The sequence below is a fragment of the Scyliorhinus canicula genome, chromosome 8, assembly GCF_902713615.1.
Source record: "Scyliorhinus canicula chromosome 8, sScyCan1.1, whole genome shotgun sequence".
NCBI classification, from domain to species: domain Eukaryota; kingdom Metazoa; phylum Chordata; class Chondrichthyes; order Carcharhiniformes; family Scyliorhinidae; genus Scyliorhinus; species Scyliorhinus canicula.
In genome coordinates, this window is record NC_052153.1 from 185107892 (window position 1) to 185130008 (window position 22117).

Here is a 22117-nt window from a genome sequence, read left to right on the forward strand (position 1 = left end):
GGTAACGGCACCGTTGCCGCTCTCCCCCAAGAGGGTTACCACGAGCCCGGTGGTGGCGGCGACCCTAAGAATCTGGGGACAGTGGAGACGGCATCGGGGGGAAACAGGGGGCTCGATGGAGGCTCCACTGGGTGGCAACCTTCGGTTCATCCCGGGGAACACGGATGGGGGATTCAGGGGATGGCAAAGGGCAGGCATCAGCAAATTGAGGGACCTGTTTATTGGCGGGAGGTTTGCGGGCCTGGGGGAACTGGAAGATAAATTTGGCCTTCCCCAGGGGAACATGTTCAGATACCTGCAGGTAAAGGCGTTTGCTAGGCGGCAGGTAGAGGGATTCCCTTTGCTGCCCTCGCAGGGGACGATGGACAGAGTGCTTTCGGGGGTGTGGGTAGGAGAGGGGAAGGTGTCTGACATCTATAAGGTAATGCAGGAGGTGGAGGAGTCGTCAGTGGAGGAGCTGAAGGCTAAATGGGAGGAGGAACTCGGGGAGCAGATAGAGGATGGGACTTGGGCGGAGGCCTTGGAGAGAGTCAACTCCTCCTCCTCATGTGCGAGGCTTAGTCTCATCCAATTTAAGGTGCTGCACCGGGCCCATATGTCCGGGACTAGGATGAGTAGGTTGTTCGGGGGTGAGGACAGGTGCACCAGATGTTCGGGGAGTCCTGCGAACCACACCATATGTTCTGGGCATGCCCAGCACTGGAAGAATTCTGGAAGGGGGTGGCGGGGACGGTGTCGAGGGTGGTTGGATCCAGGGTCAAACCAGGGTGGGGACTCGCGATTTTTGGGGTTGGGGTGGAGCCGGGAGTGCAGAAGGTGAAAGAGGCCGGTGTCCTGGCCTGTGCGTCCCTAGTAGCCCGTCGAAGGATTCTGTTACAATGGAAGGATGCAAGGCCCCCAAGCGTGGAGACCTGGATCAGTGACATGGCGGGATTTATAAAATTGGAAAAGGTCAAATTTGCCCTGAGAGGATCAATACAAGGGTTCTATAAATGATGGCAGCCTTTTCTGGACTTCCTGGCTCAGAGATAGGTAACTGGGTCAATAGCAGCAGCAACCCGGGGGGGGGGGTGCGCATTATTGTAGTGTTTATTCTGTAACTTTATAGTGTGTTAATTTGCATTGTTGTTAAAATGCTGGGTTGTTCATGGGGATGGGGCGAATGTATATGATTGTTAATATTATTGTTATTTTCGGTATTTTACTAAGGTGCGTTATTGTTGTATAAAATCAAAATTTCTCAATAAAAATTATTTAAAAAAAAAAAATAGTTCTGCTGATTGCCGTCTAGGATGAGAGATTGGAAAAAACTCGGGAATGAAGTTAAGAAACATTTCTGTGCACGTGGGATGGTAGACATTTGCGTCGCTCTTCCACAAACTGATATTAGATGAACCGTTAATTTAAAACAGCTTTGGTGGATATTTGTCAACCAAAGCAATTTAGTGGAATCAGGTCGCAGATCAGACATGAATCGCAAAACAGGCTTGAGGGGCTAAACAAATCTCCGATTCCCTTATGCTATAAATCATAATGAACCAATATTGCATCTCACTATTGCCTCAAAGTCATTTGACAGCATGGAGCTCCAAAACACATACTGTTTACTGAGGTATTGGACAGGTTCTCCAGTATATTTTAACAGTATTTCTGTTCTGCGTAATCGTATCCACTGGAGATGAAACAAAAAAGTGTCTTGTGAACCTAAATTCCCAAATCTCCCTCGTCTTCCACATCATCTAGCTTTCACCCAGCCATTCATGAATAGCTATTGCTTTTTATGTATGTTTTTACCCAAAATTTATTAACTCATCTGCTCATGTCAAAGTCAATGCCATTTTTCTGTCCATTCAACCATCGGATCAATAAGCAATCCGCCCTCCTCCTTCAGCACCATACCAAGTCAATTGATCGGTGGGATGAATTAAAAGTATGATGCAGCGTCAGCATCGCAGATTTGCGCTCACATCAACTGTGTACAGTTGTGGAATTGCAAATGAAACAAAATTCTGCCTGTAGAAGAATACATTTTAAATGTGGCTTTTCTTCTCATCCATTTTTGTCAACTTAAAAAGTCTTCAAAATATATAGTCGAATGAAAAATGGTAATTACACCATTATTCTATATAGCCCTCTTTCAAATGATACAATTCAGGCTTTACCAAGATCATTCATAGAATGATCCAGTACAGAGGCCATTCAGCCATTTATGCCTGGCCACCTCTTTGAAAGAGGCAACCAATTAGACCCATTCCTTATTCTTTCGCCACAGTCCTGGAACTGCTTAATTTTCAAAGAAATGCCCAGTTTCCTTTGGAAAGTCACTATTAAGTAAGTTTCGACCATTGTTTCAGGCAGCACATTAGAGGCACAGTAGCACAGTGGTTAGTACTGTTGCTTCCCAGCTCCAGGGATCTGGTTCGATTCCCTTAGGTCACTGCCTGCGCGGAGTCTGCACGTTCTCCCAGTGTCTGCTTGGGTTGCCACCGGGTGCTCCGGTTTCCTCGCACAAGTCCTGAAAGACGTGCTGCTGGGTAATTTGAACATTCTGAATTCTCCCGAACAGGCGCCGGAATGTGGCGACTAGGGGATTTGCACAGTAACTTCATTGTAGTGTTAATGTAAGCCTGTTTGTGACACTAATAAAGATTATCACATCCCATTACATAAAACATTCTCCTCTCCTTCTCTTTCTCTCGTGCATTGTGCCAAACACCACTGCAATAAAAGAAAGGCCGACTATGAACAAACATCTGGCAGCACGGTAGCAAAGTGGGTAGCACTGTTGTTTCACAGTTCCAGGGTCCCAGGTTCGATTTCCGGCTTGGGTCACTTCTGTGTGGAGTCTGCATGTTCTTCCTGTGTCTGCGTGGGTTTCCTCCGTGTGCTGCGGTTTCCTCCCACAAGTCCTGAAAGTGTGCTCTTAGGTAATTTGGGCATTCTGAATTCTCCCATTGTGTACCCGAACAGGCGCCAGAATGTGGCGACTAGGGGCTTCTCATAGTAACTCCATTGCAGTGTTAATGTTGGATTGGATTTTGTTTATTGTCACGTGTACCGAGGTACAGTGAAAAGTATTTTTCTGCGAGCAGCTCCACAGATCATTAAACATTAACATGAAAAGAAAATAAAATAAAATACATAATAGGGCAACACAAGGTACACAACGCAACTACATAAACCCCGGCTTCAGGTGAAGCATGCAGGGGTGTAGTGTTAATCAGGTTCAGTCCATAAGAGGGTGGTTTAGAAGTCTGGTAACAGTGGGGAAGAAGCTGTTTTTGAGTCTGTTCATGCATGTTCTCAGACTTTTGTACCTGCTGCCCGATGGAAGAAGTTGGAAGAGTGATAAGTCGGTTGGGAGGGGTCTTTGATTGTGCTGCTTGCTTTCCCCAGGCAGCAGGAGGTGTAGATGGAGTCAATGGATGGCAGATTTGTGTGATAGACAGGGTGGTGTTCACAACTCTGTAGTTTCTTGCGGTCTTGGGCCAAGCAGTTGCCACACCAGGCTGTGATGCAGCCAGATAGGATGCTTTCTATGGTGCATCTGTAAAAGTTGGTAACAGTTAATGTGGACATGCCAAATTTCCTTAGTTTCCTGAGGAAGTATAGGCGCTGTTGTGCTTTCTTGGGGGTAGCGTCAATGTGGGTGGACCAGGACAGAATTTTGGAGATGTGCACTCCTAGGAATTTGAAACTACTAACCATCTCCACCTCGGCCCAGTTGATGCTGACAGGGGTGTGTACAGTACTTTGCTTCCTGAAGTCAATGACCAGCTTTTTAGTTTTGCTGGCATTGAGGGAGAGATTGTTGTGGCTCCACCAGGTTCTCCATCTCCCTCCTGTATTCTGACTTGCCGTTATTCGAGATCCAGCCCACTATGGTCATATCATCAGCAAACTTATAGATGTAAGCCTACTTGTGACAATAAAGATTATTAAAACAAAATATACTGTTACGCTGCCCAGGTGTCAAATGGAGATCCACAATACTGAATTGAGATGACCAGCTATGATCTGATTCCTCATGTAATCTCCCAGACATTTAATGAAGAAACAATAAAAATAAGGGAATGATAGCATAGTAGTAATGAGACTTGGACCAGTAATCCCGAGGGCTGGACTAATGGTCCAGAGACATGAACTCAAATCTCACCATGACAGCTGGAGGAATTTAAAGTCAATCAATAAATAAATCTGGAATAAAAAACACTCATCTCAGTCAATGATGATCATGAAACTAACAGACCCATGCCCGATAGTGGCGGTTTCAGACCAGCCAGATCTATTCCTGGGGAGGAGGACGGAAGCCCTTGCCTTTGCCTCCCTGATCGCCCGCCATAGAATCCTGTTTGGCTGGCGGTCAGCAGCACCGCCCAGAGCTGCAGACTGGCTGTCCGACCTCTCGGAATCTCTCCAAATGGAGAGAATCAAATTCGCCATCCGAGGGTCGGACGACTGCTTCCACAGAACGTGGGAGCCATTCATGCAACTGTTCCGGGACCTGTTTGTGGCCAACGTACAAGAGGAAGAATAGTCGGGCGGCCAAGAATCAGGGGAAAATGGACGGGAATCGGGCTACGGGTTCGTTATGGGGGTTTGATGGCTAGCTAAGGCCCAAAACCAAACTGTTAATAAATGCCAATAAACATGTGCCTCGGCCATATTGGGGAATGTAAAATATGTATGCCGGCTAAAGGGGGGAGGCCACAGTTATTATTACGAAGATGCTTACCTGTAAATATATATGTTAATTTTTGCGTGTTCTCTTTTTTTTTCTCTCTCTCTCTAACAATTTGTAATTTGTTCAATATAAAACATGAAAACTGAATAAAAAACATTTATTAAAAAAAATGAAACTAACAGACAGTTGCGAAAACTCATCTGAGTCACGCATATCCATTATGGAAGGACATTTGCTGTCCTCACCTATTCTTGCTGACAAATGAGTCCAGACGCACAGCAATGTGAATCTGTCCTTTGAAATACTTAGCAAGCCACTCAGTTGCACCAGATCCTGGGAGAAGTTGAAAACACCTAGAAAACTGGAGGACACCCAGGATCAAGTTAGGCACTAGAAATGAAAGGCCCTTCTCACCAAAGTCTAGGGACTTGAACCAAAATTTGACAACCTGTCCCACGGGCCGAATTTAATGGAAACATTTCGAAATTCATTTGTGTTTTTTTTTCAGGGAGTTCCCCAAAGCTACCAAACGATACATGGTCACTTTTTTGGACCTTGGGGAGTTTCCTACCGGTTTAGCCTACACTTGGGAGTTTTTTCAGCACTGGGGAGCTGAACTCAGAAATCGGACCGCCATTTTGAAAGGGTGCCCCAATCTCCAAGTGAGCTTGTGGGTTCCCCACACTCTCCACCGACGGGCAATGTCACCGCCCTCCACACACTCATGGGCATTACCCCATACCCCGTACCCCACCCCAAGTAAGGACACCCCGCTATGTGTCCCTGGAGGGACATCTGTCCCTGGGGGCCCCTCACAACACCTTACAGAAGCCCCCCTTCCACAAGTTCAGACTTCTCTCATCAGATCCTGGGACCATCCAGACACAGCTGCAAACCGGGGAAATTAGGGAAATGTAGCAGTTTGCAGATGAGACTAAAACAGCACGGTTTCAAGACTCCTCTCTCCAGCATACCCCTGGCAAACATCCAAGCGATCGAAAACAAACTGGACGAACTTAACGTCAGACTTGCCTCTCCGAGGGAAGGGACTGCTGTGTGCTCTGTTTCACAGAGACATGGCTAACTCCTGCCTCACTGGACTGTGCCATAGAACCTGACGGCTTCTCAATACACCGGACGGACCGCATGACATCATCTGGCAAAGCAAAGGGTGGAGTGGTTTGCCTCCTCATCAACTCTTCCAGGTACTCGGATGTGGCGACCCTGGCAACCCCCACAGCTGCCCGGACCTGGAATACCTGACCGTGAAGTGCCACCCTTATTACCTTCCACGCGAGTTCACTTCAGCCATTATCACAGCTGTCTACCTTCCACCCCAGGCAGAAGTGAAGAAGGCGCTGGACAAATTGTACACAGTTATAAGTATCAATGAAATAGAACATCCGGAGGCCTTGTTCATCGTGGCTGAGGACTTCAACAAGGCCAACCTCAAGAGTGTACTGCCATAATTCCACCAAAACATCTCCTGTCCCACCAGGGCGACAACACTTGACCACTACTACACAAAAATAAAAGGTGCCTACCGATCCATCCCCCGACCACGCTTAGGAAAATCAGACTGAGATGGTGCTCCTTCTCCAGGCATACAAGCAGAAATTTAAGCGGTCACAGACTGTGTAGGAAATGTGTAGACAACGGCATGCCAAAGAAAGTAGTACGGAAACCATGCTTAATCAGGAGATTGACTCCCTACTGAAAGCCAGGTCTGAGGCTTTCATGTCAGGCGACCCAGACCTGTACAAGAAATCCAGGTACGACCTCCGCAAAGTCATCAGGGATGCCAAGACACAATATCGGACCAAGCTAGAGTCACATACTAGCATTACAGACTCTCGTCAATTGTGGCAAGGCTTAAACATAATGGGCTACAAAGCAAAGCCAAGCAGAATCTCCGGCAGCAGCGCACCCCCACCCCCACTGAACTCAATGCATTCTATGTTCGGTTCAAGCAGGAAACATCAAACTGCTGTTGACTGCCCCAGCAGCCCCGGACATACCCATATCTACTTCCAAAGTCATATTGGCGTTCTTGAAAGTGAACCCTCGGAAGGCGACTGGTCCTATTATGTATTTTTGTCTCATGTACGGAATGTTGTGTCTGAGCTGCACGCAGAACAATACTTTTCACTGTACCCCGGTACAACACGTGACAATAAACAACTCCAACATCCAATAAGACTCCAACATCCAATAGGACCCCCACCTGTCAGCCCCCCAACCTCTCAGAGGCCACTACTTACGTGCCCTGCAAAAACCTCCTCACCATTCAAACCCTTCCTCCTCCACCCTCCTTTCACGGGCATGGCTTCCCTCAGGCACTGGCCCTTGGCACCCAGGCACCCTTGCACTGCCACCTGTGCTCCTGCCAGCTTGGCAGTGCAACCAAGGCACCTCGGCAGTGCCATAGTGCAGTGTTAAGGTGCCAGCCAGGCAGTGCCAATGTGCCCACGTTCCAGGGAGAGGGCCGGAGTCCACCCTGCACTATCCCTGACCACCCAAGGGCCTCCATTGGCCTGGGAGGCTTCCCTGGTGCCTTCGCCTGATTCACGTTCATGTGCACCAGTACTGAATGGCACCCAGCTGTGGCCTTGCTGGGGAGGCCAGTTGATCCCGGGAGGGCGGTATATTATGGGTAAGCACACCCGGCTTTAAACCCTGCTGAGGCCGGTGCCATTTGGTCACGCCCCTTTTTGATGCGATTGCGATTCCTCACGGGACCTGGGTAACTCCTGCGAGGCATGAAGGCTGCAGGGAAGCCCACAGGAGGCCTCTCCCGGGATCTACCGGCCGTTTTACACTCAAACAAGAGCTCAACGTAGCCAGTGGATAAAGCACATAGACGAGTCAAGCAACAGCCTGACATAATCATACTGACTGAATCATACATAACAGTCATCATCCCAAACTCTTCCATCATTATTCCCAGAGGTGGAAGCACGGTGGCCCTGGCTCAACATTGACTTGAGGTCCCAGAGAGTATCATGGTATCAAGTCAAATATGGACACGGAAGCCGCTTACTAATTATCACTTTGCCCTCCTTCAACTGATAAATTAGTACTCCTCGATGCTGAATACCACTTCGAAGAAGCACTGTGGGTAGCAACATTACAGAATACACTCTGGATTGGAGAGCTTCAGTATCCATCACTAACTATAGACCTAGCTCCAGTTACCAAGCTATGCTGGCTGAGTCCCTCAAGGTCGTATGTGCCAGGTTGGATTTGTGGCAAGTGGTGAGCGAACCAAAAAGAGGAATCCTACATGGCCTTGTCCTCCTGTTATGGGCCAGGGTTTAGAAAACCCCAAAGTGTATCATGGAGTTCACCTGACGCACAACTTTTAATAGATTGTGGTATGGGAGGCACACGGCCCACTCTACAGGTGTGGTACAGCAGAAATGGAAAAGTATTTTTTAAAGCAAAACAATGTTTCTTCTATGAACTCAAGTTAACCTTTTTAAAAACATACAGTGAACATCTTAGCAACTATTAATTCAAATACAACGCCCAAAGACTACAACACCAAGTAATCCTTTAAGCTTTCCTTTGAACATCCATACAACTTAAAAACAAAACCTTTAACAGAAGTACATCAGGTTAAAGTCACTACTGAAAACATTTATAATTCTGAATTCACCAAATGATCAAGTACAGTACAGCTGCTGTTTCTGGCTTCAGCTCCAACACTGAAAACAAAACTGAAACACACCATGCAACCAACAGCATAAAACAAAAGTAAAAAGCTGACAGCCCAGCTCCACCTACACTCTGACATCACTGATAAACACCCATTTCTTAAAGTTACTCTCACATGACACTCCAATCTACCAGCTAACAATTAATCTGTCCATAAGTGTATTGGTAGGAATGACCACCTCACTGTTCTTGTGGAGATGAAGTCCTGTATTCACACTGAGGATACCATTCATCTTGTTGTGTGGTACTACTGTCGTGCCGAATTAAATAATTCAAAACAGATCTAGCAGCTCAAAACTGGGCAGCTATGATACACCATGGTTTATCATCAGCAACAGAATTGTAAACACAGAAAATAGGAGCAGGAGGAGGCCACTCGGCCCTTCCAGCCTCCTCCACCATTCAGTATGATTGTGGCTGATCATCCAACTCAATAGCCTGATCCCTTCTTCCCCCCATGATTTCCTTCGCCCAAATGCTTTTTCCAAGTGCTTCTTGAAAACATGCAATGTTTTGGCCTCAACTGCTTTCTGTGGTAGCGAATTCCACAGGCTGACTGCACTCTGGATGAAGAAATTTCTCCTCATCTGTCCTAAATGGTCTACCCCATGTTCCTCAGACTGTGACCCCAGTTTCTGGATACCCTACCATCGGGAACATCCTTCTTGCATCTTCTCTGTCCAGTCCTGTTGGAATTTTATAGGTTATGAGAACCCTCCCTCATTCTTCTGAACTCCAGCAAAGACAATCCTAACCAACTCAATCTCTCTCCTCATACGCCAGTCCTGCCATCCCAGGAACTAGTCGAGTAAACCTTCTCTGCATTCCCTCAAGAGAAAGAACATCCTTCCTCAGATAAGGAGACCAACACTGCACACAATATTCCAAGTATGGTCTCACTAAGGCCCTGTATAATTGCAGCAAGACATCCCTGCTTCTGTACTTAAATTCTCATAATGAAGGCTGTCGAAGCCAGGTATTTCTAATACACCTAATATAGGTAAAAGATAGCTGTTTAAGCGTAAATATTAAGCCCCAGTTTTAAAATTAAGGATTAAAAAGAAAACACATATTTTGCAAACTCATTGACATAGTTTTAAAGTAACACAGAAGTCTGATAAGACAAACACTTTTCATTACATTTCTCCAAGGACAAGGGCTGAATCCATGGCAACGAGGTGGCAGGAGTGAGGGTTCTACTGTTCTCACGCCATTCGAGATTAGGGTGAATCACATCCCATTATTTATACAAGCTGAAACATTTTAGACTATGTTTCCTTGTTTTTAATAAATGGACAGTTAGAACATCGAATCAAATATATATTTGATTCCAACATTCTCAAAACAACAATTTTATAAAAGCAGCATAATTTACTTTACTAGATTGAAATAGACAGTTTGAATTATATTTTTGGAGTCATGTCCAGCATGGCATAACGAGAAAGCATGAGGTCTCCATTGTTGTAGTCAGGTCAGCATAAAACCAGTTTTTGCTGGCTTTGATAAAGCACAATATCGCATTCTTTAACATGTACAAGTATGCAGATAGGCAACAATTAGAAGTAATGTTACATATTGAAGATGGACAGCTTGCCGTCAAATCAAATGTGTTTGAGTCTAACCCAAACCAATTAGGATTATATTGGGGTGTGATCAGATGACTTAAGACAGATATGAAACAGTATAACAGAAGACTTTGCCGCCATTTTAGGTTAGAGAGAGAGAGAGGTTAGGTTTTTAGGTTTAGGGTTTAGTTTTCGGATAGTTTTTTGTTGGTAGGTTAGAAGCATCTATACTTTGATCTGAACTATTCACTGTCTCTCTGTATTCATATTTAATTTTCAGACTTTGACTTCAGACTTTGACTTTTTAAAGTTATGTTTCGAGCTGTTTGCCTAAGAAGATAATTCCTGTGATTCTTTGAAAGCTTCAAATTGTCTACGAATTGCTATTCACAATATATATCAATGATTTGGATGGGGGAACAAAATGTTACATCTCAAAGTTTGCAGACGATACCAAGTTAGGTGGGAGGGTGAATTGCGACGAGGGATCCGACAGCATGATCTGGACAGGTTGGGCGAGTGGGCAAATCAATGGCAGATGCAGTATAATTTGGATAAGAGTGAGGTTATTCACTTTGGAAGCAAAAACAGGAAGGCAGGTTACTACCTGAATGGTTGTAAATTGGGAGAGGGGAGTGTGCAGCGGGACCTGGGTGTCTTTGTCCACCATTCGTTGAAGGTAAGCATGCAGGTGCAGCATGCAGTAAAGAAGGCTAATGGTATGTTGGCCTTCATTGCGAGAGGTTTCGAGTATAGAAGCAGGGATGTGTTGCTGCAATTGTACAGAACCTTGGTGAGGCCACACCTGGAGTATTGTGTGTAATTTCGGTCTCATTTTGGTCTTTTGTTGGAGGAAGGATGTTCTTGCTCTCGAGGGAGTGCAGTGAAGCTTTACCAGGCTGATCCCAGGGATGGTGGGACTGTCATACGAGGAGAGATTGACTAGGTTGGGATTGTTCTCGCTGGAGTTCAGAAGAATGAGGGAGGATCTCACACAGGCGTATAAAATTCCAACAGGACTAGACTGGGTAGTTGCAGGGAAGATGTTACCAACGATGGGTGTGTCCAGAACCAGGGGTTGTAGTCCGAGGACAGCACGGTAGCATTGTGGATAGCATAATTGCTTCACAGCTCCAGGGTCCCAGGTTCGATTCCGGCTTGGGTCACTGTCTGTGCGGAGTCTGCACATCCTCCCCGTGTGTGCGTGGGTTTCCTCCGGGTGCTCCGGTTTCCTCCCACAGTCCAAAGATGTGCAGGTTAGGTGGATTGGTCTTGATAAATTGCCCTTAGTGTCCAAAATTGCCCTTAGTGTTGGGTGGGGTTACTGGGTTAAGGGGATAGGGTGGAGGTGTTGACCTTGGATGGGGTGCTCTTTCCAGTAGCCGGTGCAGACTCGATGGGCCGAATGGCCTCCTTCTGCCCTGTAAATTCTATGATGATCTATGATTCAGGGGAAACCATTTCGGACAGAGATAAGGAGTCATTTCTTCACACAAAGAGTGGTGAGGCTGTGGAATTCATTAGGAAGTAGTTGATGCTAAAACTTTGAATATATCCAAGTAGTAGCTAGATCTAGCACTTGGGGAGAACAGGATCAAAGGCTATGGGGAGAAAGCAGGATTAGGCTATTGAGTTGGATGATCAGCCACTATCGTGATGAATGGCTGAGCAGGCTCAAAGGGCCAAAAGGTATCCTCCTGCTCCTATCTTCTATGTATCTCTGTAAGGGCGGGGGAGGTTCGGGGCTTTGAGAGTCCCGGGATGCAAGCCTGAACTAATTGTTGGTCTCTCTCTCTCTCCTTCTCCAATTCCTTACAGCAACCAAGATGGATGACGCTGTCAACCTCGCAACAGCAGCCCTTGCAGTACTGGTGGCAGCCCAGGCGGCTAAACACCAAAAAAGGCGGCAGCAGCATCGACACAGACTCAAGGCGACACCCCATGTGCAGGGCTCCATCGCACACCCTGAAGATCCAGCCGCCCATCAGACCAGGGAGGGACCCAGAGGAGGACGCCAGCGACGGCCCAATGTGTGCAGGCATCATTGGTCATTCAAAGAGATGTCGGAGAGCATATGCCGCGGAGGCTCCGTCTCAACGAAGAGACAGTGCAGCACCTGTGCTCTGTCCTTGTGGACTTGGCACCCGGTGGAGGGTGACACCCACTCCCGGTGGCCGTGAAGGTCACCGCAGCCCTGAACGTTTATGTTAAACGTTCAGTGCAGCCACAGTCCACAAGTGCATCCATGAAGTCACGATTTCCCTGTGTGCCCAGGCATCTGACTACATAAACTTCAAGCTGGACCAAGCCCATTAAGATGCCCAGGCAACAGGATTCTCCGCCATAGCCGGGATGCCCCAGGTTCCGGGGTACTTAATGTCACGCATGCCACCTTGCGGACACCGGGGAATCAGGGATTGCCCTTCATTAACAGGAAGGGGTTCCACTACCTAAATGTCCAACTCGTGTGTGGCGACCACCATTCACGTGTGTGCATGTGTCCCAACTTGTGGTGGTCTGCTGTGCCCTCCACGACCTGCCACAGCAGCGGATAACATGCAGGTCTGAGGAAGATGGGGAGGGGCCAGACCAGGAGGGGTTAGAGGATGAGCCCAGGGAGGAAGCACTTGAGCAGCTGGACGGAGGACAGGCAGCGACGAGCATCCAGCATGCCCGGAGGACCATGGAGGCCTCAGTCTCGCTCGATTCTCACTCGATTCTCGTAGGACGAGGCTTTGTCCAGCAGCTCAATCCCACTCCCCCCCCCGCCTCATTCCTCCTTCCCCACCAATCACCCTCGCCCCCAACGATCACGTCTAATCCCATCGCTCCCACCCATTTTCCCCCTCCCCCCATTCCCAATCTCTTTCCCCACACACTCCTCCCCGACTACCCTGTTGCACCCTCCCAGGGTATGTGCAACATCACTCCTGCATGATGGATGGGCCTTCTTCGGCACTGTTGTCGGGTCAATATACAAGTGAGGAGATTCATGATAACCTGCTGTGAGGTAATCTCCGGTGCTCTCAGTCTCTGCCAAAGTTTGACTCCGGTCTTTCTGCTGGCAGCACGCACACACCCGTTACTTGCATGTGGTCTACACCAGGGCTCTTGCTGTCAGACCGCTGTGTCCTGGGGGTGGGGGAAGCAGAAGGCAACAGAGGGTGGGGGCGCGAGCCTGCCCGCTGTGAAAAATAACGTGACAAGAGGCTTCACATGTATCAGCTGTACCGTGTTTTAATTGCGAACATTCAATACCTCATTGTCCCCAGCTAGAGATGGTGCCCACCCCTCCAGTGTCCCCCCCCCCCCCCCCCCCCCCCGTGCCCACTCAGTGATCCTCAATCTTCTTAAGCTTCCGTGCTCTGCTGCTACGTCCAGGTGTGTCGCCAGGATGCACATCAGAGGTGCACGCAGCCTGCTGCCTCTCGCACCCTGTGGCCTTTGATGTCCTTGGCAGGCGACCTCTGGAGGCGGGGGGGACTCACCGTCTCCCTGGTAGAAGGCACGGGGTCAGCCTCAAGTGCTCCCTCCTCCTGGACGGTGCTCATTGAGCCCTGGAAGTCTCCATGGGGTGGAGGGGATGCTGAAGCGAGCTCAGAGGACACTGCACCATCCGGCTCAGCTGGTCCTGGCACCTCCCCATTGTCTGCATCATGGCGTTGACGACCACGGCTCGACAATGCTCCTCAGTGGCTGGGAAATGCTCTGGAGAGCCTCAGCCATGTCCACCTGCATCAGGGCCATGCTTCACAGTGCCTCAGCAATATCCATCTGTGTCTGGGACATGGTTCTGAGGCCTTAAGCCATGGTCAACACAGACAGAGTTATGCCTTGGACACCACCATTCATGACGCTGACCTCATGCTGCAGGCTTTCCAGTGTGGTCATCATCCTAGCACTGTTGGCCTTGGTGCCACACATTGTCGGCATCTTTTCTTGCGTCCGTAGCCTTTGGGGCTCCTCCAATCGGCTAAGCACTCACCTGAGTGTCACTGATATCTACTCCTGAATTTCACTGCTGCGTCCCAGCATCTGCATCAGCTCTGGGATAACCTTGTCCAGAAACTCGGCATCTGAATGGGACTTAGCAGAGTCCTGCAATCCAGCGGGCCGCCGACTGTTGATTCGATTAGAGGTTCCTGCCTCCGCCTGATGTGCATCAGCAACAGTGTGGTGCTCATCAGATTGTGCCCCAGAAATCTGTCCACTAGTGTCTCCCACCGAGGTGAGTGTGTCTCTGCTGATGGAGGGCGATGACAGCTGTGACGCCTCGATAGTGGTCATTCCTGTAGCTCTCCTCCGAGGTGTTCACTTAGGTGGGCGACCCCGGATGGCCTGGCCTCATCGGGTAGAGATCCTGCGAGAGAAGGGACATGTGATTATTGAAAGGGAAGGATCATTTACAGTGGCTAAACAGCTGGCTTGCAATGCAGAAAAAGGCCTGCAGCGCGGGTTCAATTCCCTTACCGGCCTCCCCGAACAGGCGGCGGAATGTGGCGACTAGGGGCTTTTCACAGTAACTTCATTGAAGCCTACTTGTGACAATAAACGATTATTATTATTAACTGAGACAGGTCACCTGGGTGAAGGGGCAGTGGATCCTCTCCTCTGCGGTGCAGGCCAACCTCACTGTCAATGATTGCTCTATCCTCCAACCCCATGATCTCATGGCCCGTTCCTCACAGAACCCCACATCAGCTCTGGGATAACCTTGTCCAGAAGCTCGGCATCTGAATGGGACTTAGCCGAGTCCTGCAATCCAGCAGGCCGCCGACTGTTGATTCGATTAGAGGTTCCTGCCTCCGCCTGAACCCCAGTCCGGAACCCCACTGCCCTTTCCCACCTATTATGGGCCAACTTCTCCTGAGGGGACAGAGAGGGGGCATTGTAAGCCCCACGCTTGATACATCAGTGGGGGTCTATGGCTGGTAGGCAAATGTGAGCACCACTCTTGGAGGGGTTGTTCTGGTGGATGCCAGGATGTGTTGGGGGAAGGGGGGGGTGAGATCTGAGGTGCCAGCTGCCTGCACTGGTCTGCGGTGCCCCTGGTCATGCTGCCCAAACTGAAGGCCACTGCGACAGACTCCCAGGCGCCATTGCCGGTTCTGTTGCTGGTCCTCCGACCCCCTCGGGGGACAGAGTGCCCTGACACGCATCCATGGCGTCCAGCAGCCTGGCCAGATTGGCATCCCAAAGCGTGGGATCTACGTGGTGCCATGGTCTCATGCTGGTTTGGTAGGAGCAGTTTATGAGCAGCTGGGTGGGGATCTACCAGGCTTGTTCCAGGTGAATCAGCTGGCGGGACAGCCAGCTCCGCCACGAAACTCGTGGTGGATCATTTCCAGCACTATGTGCCGTTAAATGACCGCGGTCTCACTGGTTCGGTCGTCGGGAAGCACCCGGGAAGTTGCACCTGATTCAGAACTTAGAACTTTTCCCATTAAATTGCGCTTTCTCATTCAAGTTCCCAAGTTTCAAACTCACTCTGGCCGTGTCTCACTCCAGATGTGGATGTGTTCTGTCCCACTTCTCGTGCGCAATGCTCACTGTGTTTAACTTCTGCATCCACCTCCTCAAAACTGGATGACCAGAAAATCATCCAACTCGAATCATGAATCACAAATTTCAGCCTCTAAGCCTCCAAACAATGAGCTTCTGGTCATTGGGCTGGTTTAGCATAGGGCTAAATAGCTGGCTTTTAAAGCAGACCAAGGCAGGCCAGCAGCACAGTTCAATTCCCGTACCAGCCTCCCCGAATAGGCGCCTGAATGTGGCGACTAGGGGCTTTTCACAGTAACTTCATTTGATGCCTATTTGTAACAATAAGCGATTTTCATTTTCATTTTGATGACAAGCATTCTGTATGAGAAGCTGCTGAATGCAATAAGAAATCAGATAACTGGTTACTGCAATGCATGTTCATCCTAATCATTTTCTACTGGAGAGCAGCACGGTAGCATAATGGTTAGCACCATGGCTTCGCAGTGCCAGACTCCATACCAAGCCAGACCATGTCTGTCAATACAAAATAAACTGCAGGCCCTGGTTGCTGAATGCACATTAAGAACATTAATTCTGTAAATAAAGTTTATCAGATCATACAGCAAAGTAAATTGAGGGGTGGTAGATATAGGACAGATGTCAGAGGCAGTTTCTTTACTCAGAAAGCAGTAGGGGTGTGGAACGCCCTGCCTGCAACAGTAGTAGACTGCCAAATTTAAGGGCATTTAAGTGGTCACTGGATAGACATATGGATGAAAGTGGAATAGTGTAGGTCAGATAGGCTTCAGATGGGTCGGCGCAACATCGAGGGCCGAAGGGCCCGTACTGCGCTGTAATGTTCTATGTTCTAATCTGTAATGATATCACTGGCTAAAACTATATTTTGATAAATTGGAGGCTTTTTAAAAAAAGAAAAGTTTCATTAACATCGATAAGCTTTCATTCAAAACACTGCTAGGAAATTCCGACTATGGCCTCCCATCGAAACACTGCCCCTCTGTGACGAGATCAAATTGAGTAACACCGCTTTAAAAATAAACTTTTTTTTCAATTCGGTAATTTTAAGAATTAGTCCTCAACTTGTTTGTGAAATATCACGAGTGCATTCCTTTCAAGGTTTAGTGGCTAAGTGTGGTGATAAACTAAACAGACCAGAAAGATATTAAATTAAATCCCACGTGTTGTGTTGAGTTAGCTCTCAAATGGACATAATCTTACAACTGGAACTCTGATGTTTAACAGTGATGTCAGGAAGCACTTTTACATAAGTAAGCACAATGCAACTTTGGAATTAGCTCCTTAAAGTGCTACGGAGGCTGAACAATTGAAAATTTCTAAATGGAGATTGATCGAATTTCGTTAAGCAAATGTATTAAAAGATATGCAACAAAGGCAGGTAAATAAGAGGCTCGAGGGGTGAATAGCCTCCTCCTGCTGCGGTGTACCATTAATTGAATCTTCGGGATAATGAGGAAAAGTAGCAGCCAAAACTCTAGGTTGCATTCTCGTGTTTTTGATTGCTGTACATCTATGTATGTAGCATGATTAGCAAGTAAGGACAAGATCAAACTTGGCTGCATTATAAGAACATAAGATGCTGCATATACACAATAAAAGTTAACGTCTAGCTTCACACATGAAGCATGGTTAGTTAGGTAATATAGAACATACAGTGCAGGAGGCCATTCGGCCCATCGAGTCTGCACTGACCCACTTAAGCCCTCACTTCCACCCTATCCCCATAACTAACCCTAACCTATTTCGACACAAGGCATGGACAATCCACCTAACCTGCACGTCTTTGGACTCTTACAACACCAAATTAAAGTCCAACATATTCGTTTCAAACACTAGCTTTCGGAGCACTGCTTCGTCCTCAGGTGAATGTAAGGCACTAAGACCTCTTACTGTGCTCACCCCAGTCCAACGGCAGCATCTCCACATCTCGTCTTTGGACTGTGGGAGGAAACCGGAGCACCCGGAGGAAATCCACGCAGACACGGGGAGAACGTGCAGACTCCGCACAGACAGTGACCCAGCAGGGAATCAAACTTGGGACCCTGGCGCTGTGAAGCCACAGTGCTAGCACTGTGTGCTACCGTACTGCCCTTGAGAAGAAACAGTGGTGTTGTGGCAATATCACTTGGCAAGTAAACCCGAGGTCCAGGCTAACGTTCTGGAGACATAGGTCCAAATCCCACCGTAGCAATTAGCGGAATTCAAATTCAAATCATTATTATTTAGCGGGTGCAAGGGATGGCCACTTCACTTGCTGAGTTTAAGGTGATTAGACCACCGCTTAGTCAGTAGAAGGGACAAAATACAGCATTGTTTGTATCTTTCCAGAAGTGGTTTGTTCTGAGGCACCAGCATTGCAGGTTGGCTGCACAGGAGCCCCGGTCTGTCCTGAACCTACTGATCATGGACCACTCTCGCCATGGCAGTTTAAAGCCTGCCATTTGACACAAGGAACCTGTTAGTGAATTCCCGTGTTTCCCATTTTTTGGTCCAAAGGGTGTTTCTGCTGGTAGATCTTGCTCAGGGAGGGTGCTTCATAGGAAGAGCTGAGATGACAGGCAGGCAGTAGGTGTGTTGAACAGTTGCAAGTAACATGCAGCACAATGGTTTCAACTAGCTTGTGGGTTTGCATCAGTCAGGAGATGTGGGTCTTAATGATGTTTGCAAGGACAGGAGGCCAGGGAAAGGGTATCGAGCTGAGATTTCCAGTTATCTTTCTTTTTTTTAAATTTTCGAGTACCCAATTCTTTTTTTCCCAATTAAGGGGCAATTTAGCGTGGCCAATTCACCTACCCTGCACATCTTTTGGGTTGTGAGGGCATAACCCACGCAAACAAGGGTAGAATGTGCAAACTCCACATGGACAGTGACCCAGAGCCAGGATCGAACCTGGACCTCGGCGCCATGAGGCAGCAATGCTAACCACTGCGCCACCGTGCTGCCCGAGATTTCCAGTTGGCTGAGGTGAGTGTGGTGCGGACAACGCTCACCGAGATGGCGGACGGGCAGGGTCTGTCCCCGTCAGCTCAGTAGTCGATGGACCAGTTGGTGAGCTTCTTAAATGAGAAGTTCGCCCAACAGCGGAAGGAAAGTGCGGAGGACCTTGCCCGGGCAGTGAACTCAATCAAGGTGGTGGTTGACGACGTGGAGACGAGACTGGCAGCCTAGGGACAGGTGATCCAGAGGTTGGAGGAGCAGGAGGAACAGTTCACTTCGATGGCAGCAGAGATTGGGCTGAAGAGTGACCAGCAGAAGCGACTGCTGGTGAAAGTGGAGGACCTGGGGAACCGTTCTTAGAGGCAGAACATCCGAATCGTGGGTCTGCCGGAGGGAATTGAAGGGTCGGATGCGGGTGCGTATGTTGGGAAGATGCTGGAGAAGCTGCTCGGGGAAGGTGTGTTTGACCGGCCGTTGGAGGTGGATCGAGCCAACAAGGCACTGATGCACAAGCCCCAGGGGAGTGAGCCGCCGAGGGCGATAGTGGTACGATTGCACTGGTTCCTGGTCAAGGAACGCATCATGAGGTGGGCCAATCAGACAAGGCAATTAACGTGGGAAGACATTGAGATTCGGGTGCACCAAGACCTGGGAGCAGAGCTCGAGAAGAGGAAGGCAAGATTTAGTAAGGTTAAGTTGGCCATGTACAAGAAGAGCGTAAAGTTTGGGCTACTGTACCCGGCTCATCTGTGAGTGACCTACAGGGGCCGGGAGTTGTACTTTGGCTCGACGGAGGAGGCAGGGGACTTTATGAAGGAGAATGGACTGGCAGGAGAATGGACTGGCAGGAGAAGGAGGTCCTTGAACTTTGATTTAGGAGAACTGAACTATGTTGGCAGGTCAGTTGTGTTTCATGCATCAGTGCAGACTCGCTGGGCTGGAGAATCTCTTCCACACTGCATTATTCTGTGAGACTGTGACTCTTCACCACCCTCTGAAATGGCCGAGCAAGCCACTCAGTTTAAAGGCAATTAGGATGAGCAATAAATGTTGGTCTTTCCATTGATGCCCAAGTCCCATGAAAGAATAAAGACAAAAAAGGGTCTATTAGCTGCAATCACCTGCCTCAGAGAGTGGGTGAGAAAACAGCCATGAGATGTAGAATTTATAAAAATTACAGTGAAGACAATGGACCTGCTTATATTTAAAATCCCAGGTTATATTTAACATCACAACACTTCGACAAATTAGTCCCATATGTCTGTTGACACTAATCTTTGCTCCTTACATTTAAGAACATGCATTTCCATAAATTATCCTGTCACTTCATTGGTCAAGCATCAAATGAGCTACATTTTAAAATGGCATTATGAGTCCTTCCCCTGAGAAAAAATTGCCAACTTGTTCTGAATATTGCTGGTTCTGTTAATTATACTCCGATGAATCACACCAACTTGGCCAGTTTCATCAGCCCACCCACCCCGCTCACAGCCCTGACCAACAAACCATACCTGCAAAAGCAAATTAGCATCTGTTTAGATGAGCAAATTTCTATCAACTATTAGCACGGCAAATTTTCCGAAACCACAAGGCTACAAGTCATCGCAGTGAAAGCACTCAAAACAAAAGTTGACATTTTCAATGTGGAAAAATGTCAACCAGAGAGGGCATGCATTCCACCAATAAAAAGTCACACACAAAAACCTGCTTTTAGTACCCTCTTCTAGACTGGGCCAGGGTAAGTTGGACTCTGTTAACGTGGTGCACATCTATAACTCAACGTGCCTTAATCCTCTCTTTGTTGATTTGCACTATTTGACAGACATTATAACAGGTTACATTAGTAAAGATCCTATTTTCTTTTAGGTTGACAATTAAATGAATATTATAATTAACCCCACATGTGGCTTGTGAAATTTAGAGGAAGCTTGATATGGTGCCAATGACTGCATCTCCTCCTTCAACTTTGACAAAGGGTCATCTGGACTCGAAACGTTAGCTCTTTTCTCTCCCTGCAGATGCTGCCAGAACTGCTGAGATTTTCCAGTATTTTCACTATTGGTCTCTTCCCTCAAACTCCTTTTGGAGTCTGGAGAAAATTATATTAGAAGCTGACGGCACAGTGGTTAGCAGTGCTGCCTTACAGCTCCAGGGTCCCGGGTTCAATTCCGGCCTCGGGTGACTGCCAGTATGAAGTTTGCACTTTCTCCCTGTGTCTGCGTGGGTTACCTCCGGCCGCTCTGGTTTCCTCCCCCAGCCCAAAATTGTGCATGAGAGGTGGATTGGCCATACTAAATTGCCCCTTAGTGTCCAAAAGGTTAGATGGGGGTTACTGGGTTACAGGGATAGGGTGAAGGCGTGGGCTTAAGTAGGATGCTCTTTCCAAGGGCTGGTGCCGACCCAATAGGCCGAATGGCCTCCTTCTGCACTGTAAAGTTCTATGATAATGCAGCATGGATGAATGCATGGCAGGAGAGAGCCGATTAAATATCGATCTCCCATACCCTGCACAAGCAACGCTCTTAAATCTGCAAACACAGGCTGCAGAACTCCGGGACAAACATGTAAAGGCAGTTTTTTTTGTTAATGATTAATGAGGCTCAGCTGATTCAACCCTCGCCCTTAAATGTACAGATGAAAGGGAGGTATTGAATTCCTGGCACAACCCGACACTGTTCGAAAGAACTTGCAAGGATGACAAGAAAAAAATTTCTTAATTTCTGAAAGTCTCAGTGCGCCAATGAAGTGCCAAGCTTTGGGAGGCACTGATTCCCTTCACTAGTTAATGCACTCAGCCAATACAGATGTACTGTACTGTAATGCAGTTACAGCTTGCCTTCATGCAGGAGGGGTAAAGCCGCCCCAGAAATGCACCTGTGTCCATCCAGTGGTGGGGTTGCTGGGGGTATAATCTACTTTTGCAATAATGTGCCAGGACACAACGCCCTCCTGCTGGATGGGAACTATTCCCATTGCTACCCCCTCCCATCTGCACCCAGCCGCCCCTCCCCCATTCCTGGACACAGGACCTTGGACCCCCTTAGCGCCGGCTGACACACGAAAAACATACACGGGGGCTGGCACAAAACCACCGACATGTTGTACATCCGCAGCAGAAGGCGCACGGCCTGCCCGCGTACACGTTAAAGGGGAGCCATCCCCCGTTTCAATACTGTACCTACTCTGCATATTATCCTACCGGCTCCTGTTGTCATGGCACACTGGCCCGATTGACGCTCTGGCATCGCGAGACGACGCTCGCCCCCGGCCGCGCGCACTGGCCAGCCCCCGCCCATGATTGGCTCCCGTTCCTGCCCCTCATGCGCGCGCAGGCGTCCCCGTCACAACCGCGCACGCCTGATCGACCCAGGCGCCAGTCACGAGCCCCGACCGTTGGTTGGCGCGGGCGCCTCTGGTCGAACGGGCGTCTGGCGTCGTCAATGCTAGGGTTCAACTTCCAGAATAACAATGATAACAGAATGGGGTAATTTAGTTCCAGAATAACAATAATAACAGAATGGGTCATTTAGTTCCAGAATAGCAATAATAACAGAATGGGGTAATTTAATTCCAGAATAGCAATAATAACAGAATAGGGTAATTTAGTTCCAGAATAATAGGGTGGGGCATATAGGCCCAGAATAGCAGGGTGAGGTAATTTAGTTCCAGAATAACAGACTGGCATTGTTTA

At 48.2% G+C, this 22117-nt stretch overlaps 1 protein-coding gene across 2 annotated transcripts in view; it reads right to left on the reverse strand.

The window, feature by feature from the left end:
* Window positions 1-21714, reverse strand: part of clcn3 (chloride channel 3) — a 206171-nt gene extending 184457 nt beyond the window's left edge. Inside the window, exon 1 of one of the 2 annotated variants that reach the window (XM_038805805.1) lies at window positions 21609-21714. The gene's annotated coding sequence lies outside the window, so the exon portion shown is untranslated. Of the gene's footprint in view, window positions 1-13951; window positions 14311-21608 lie in introns of those variants that run through there. The other variant, XM_038805807.1, reaches the window with a different exon arrangement.
* Window positions 21715-22117: the final 403 nt, after the last annotated feature.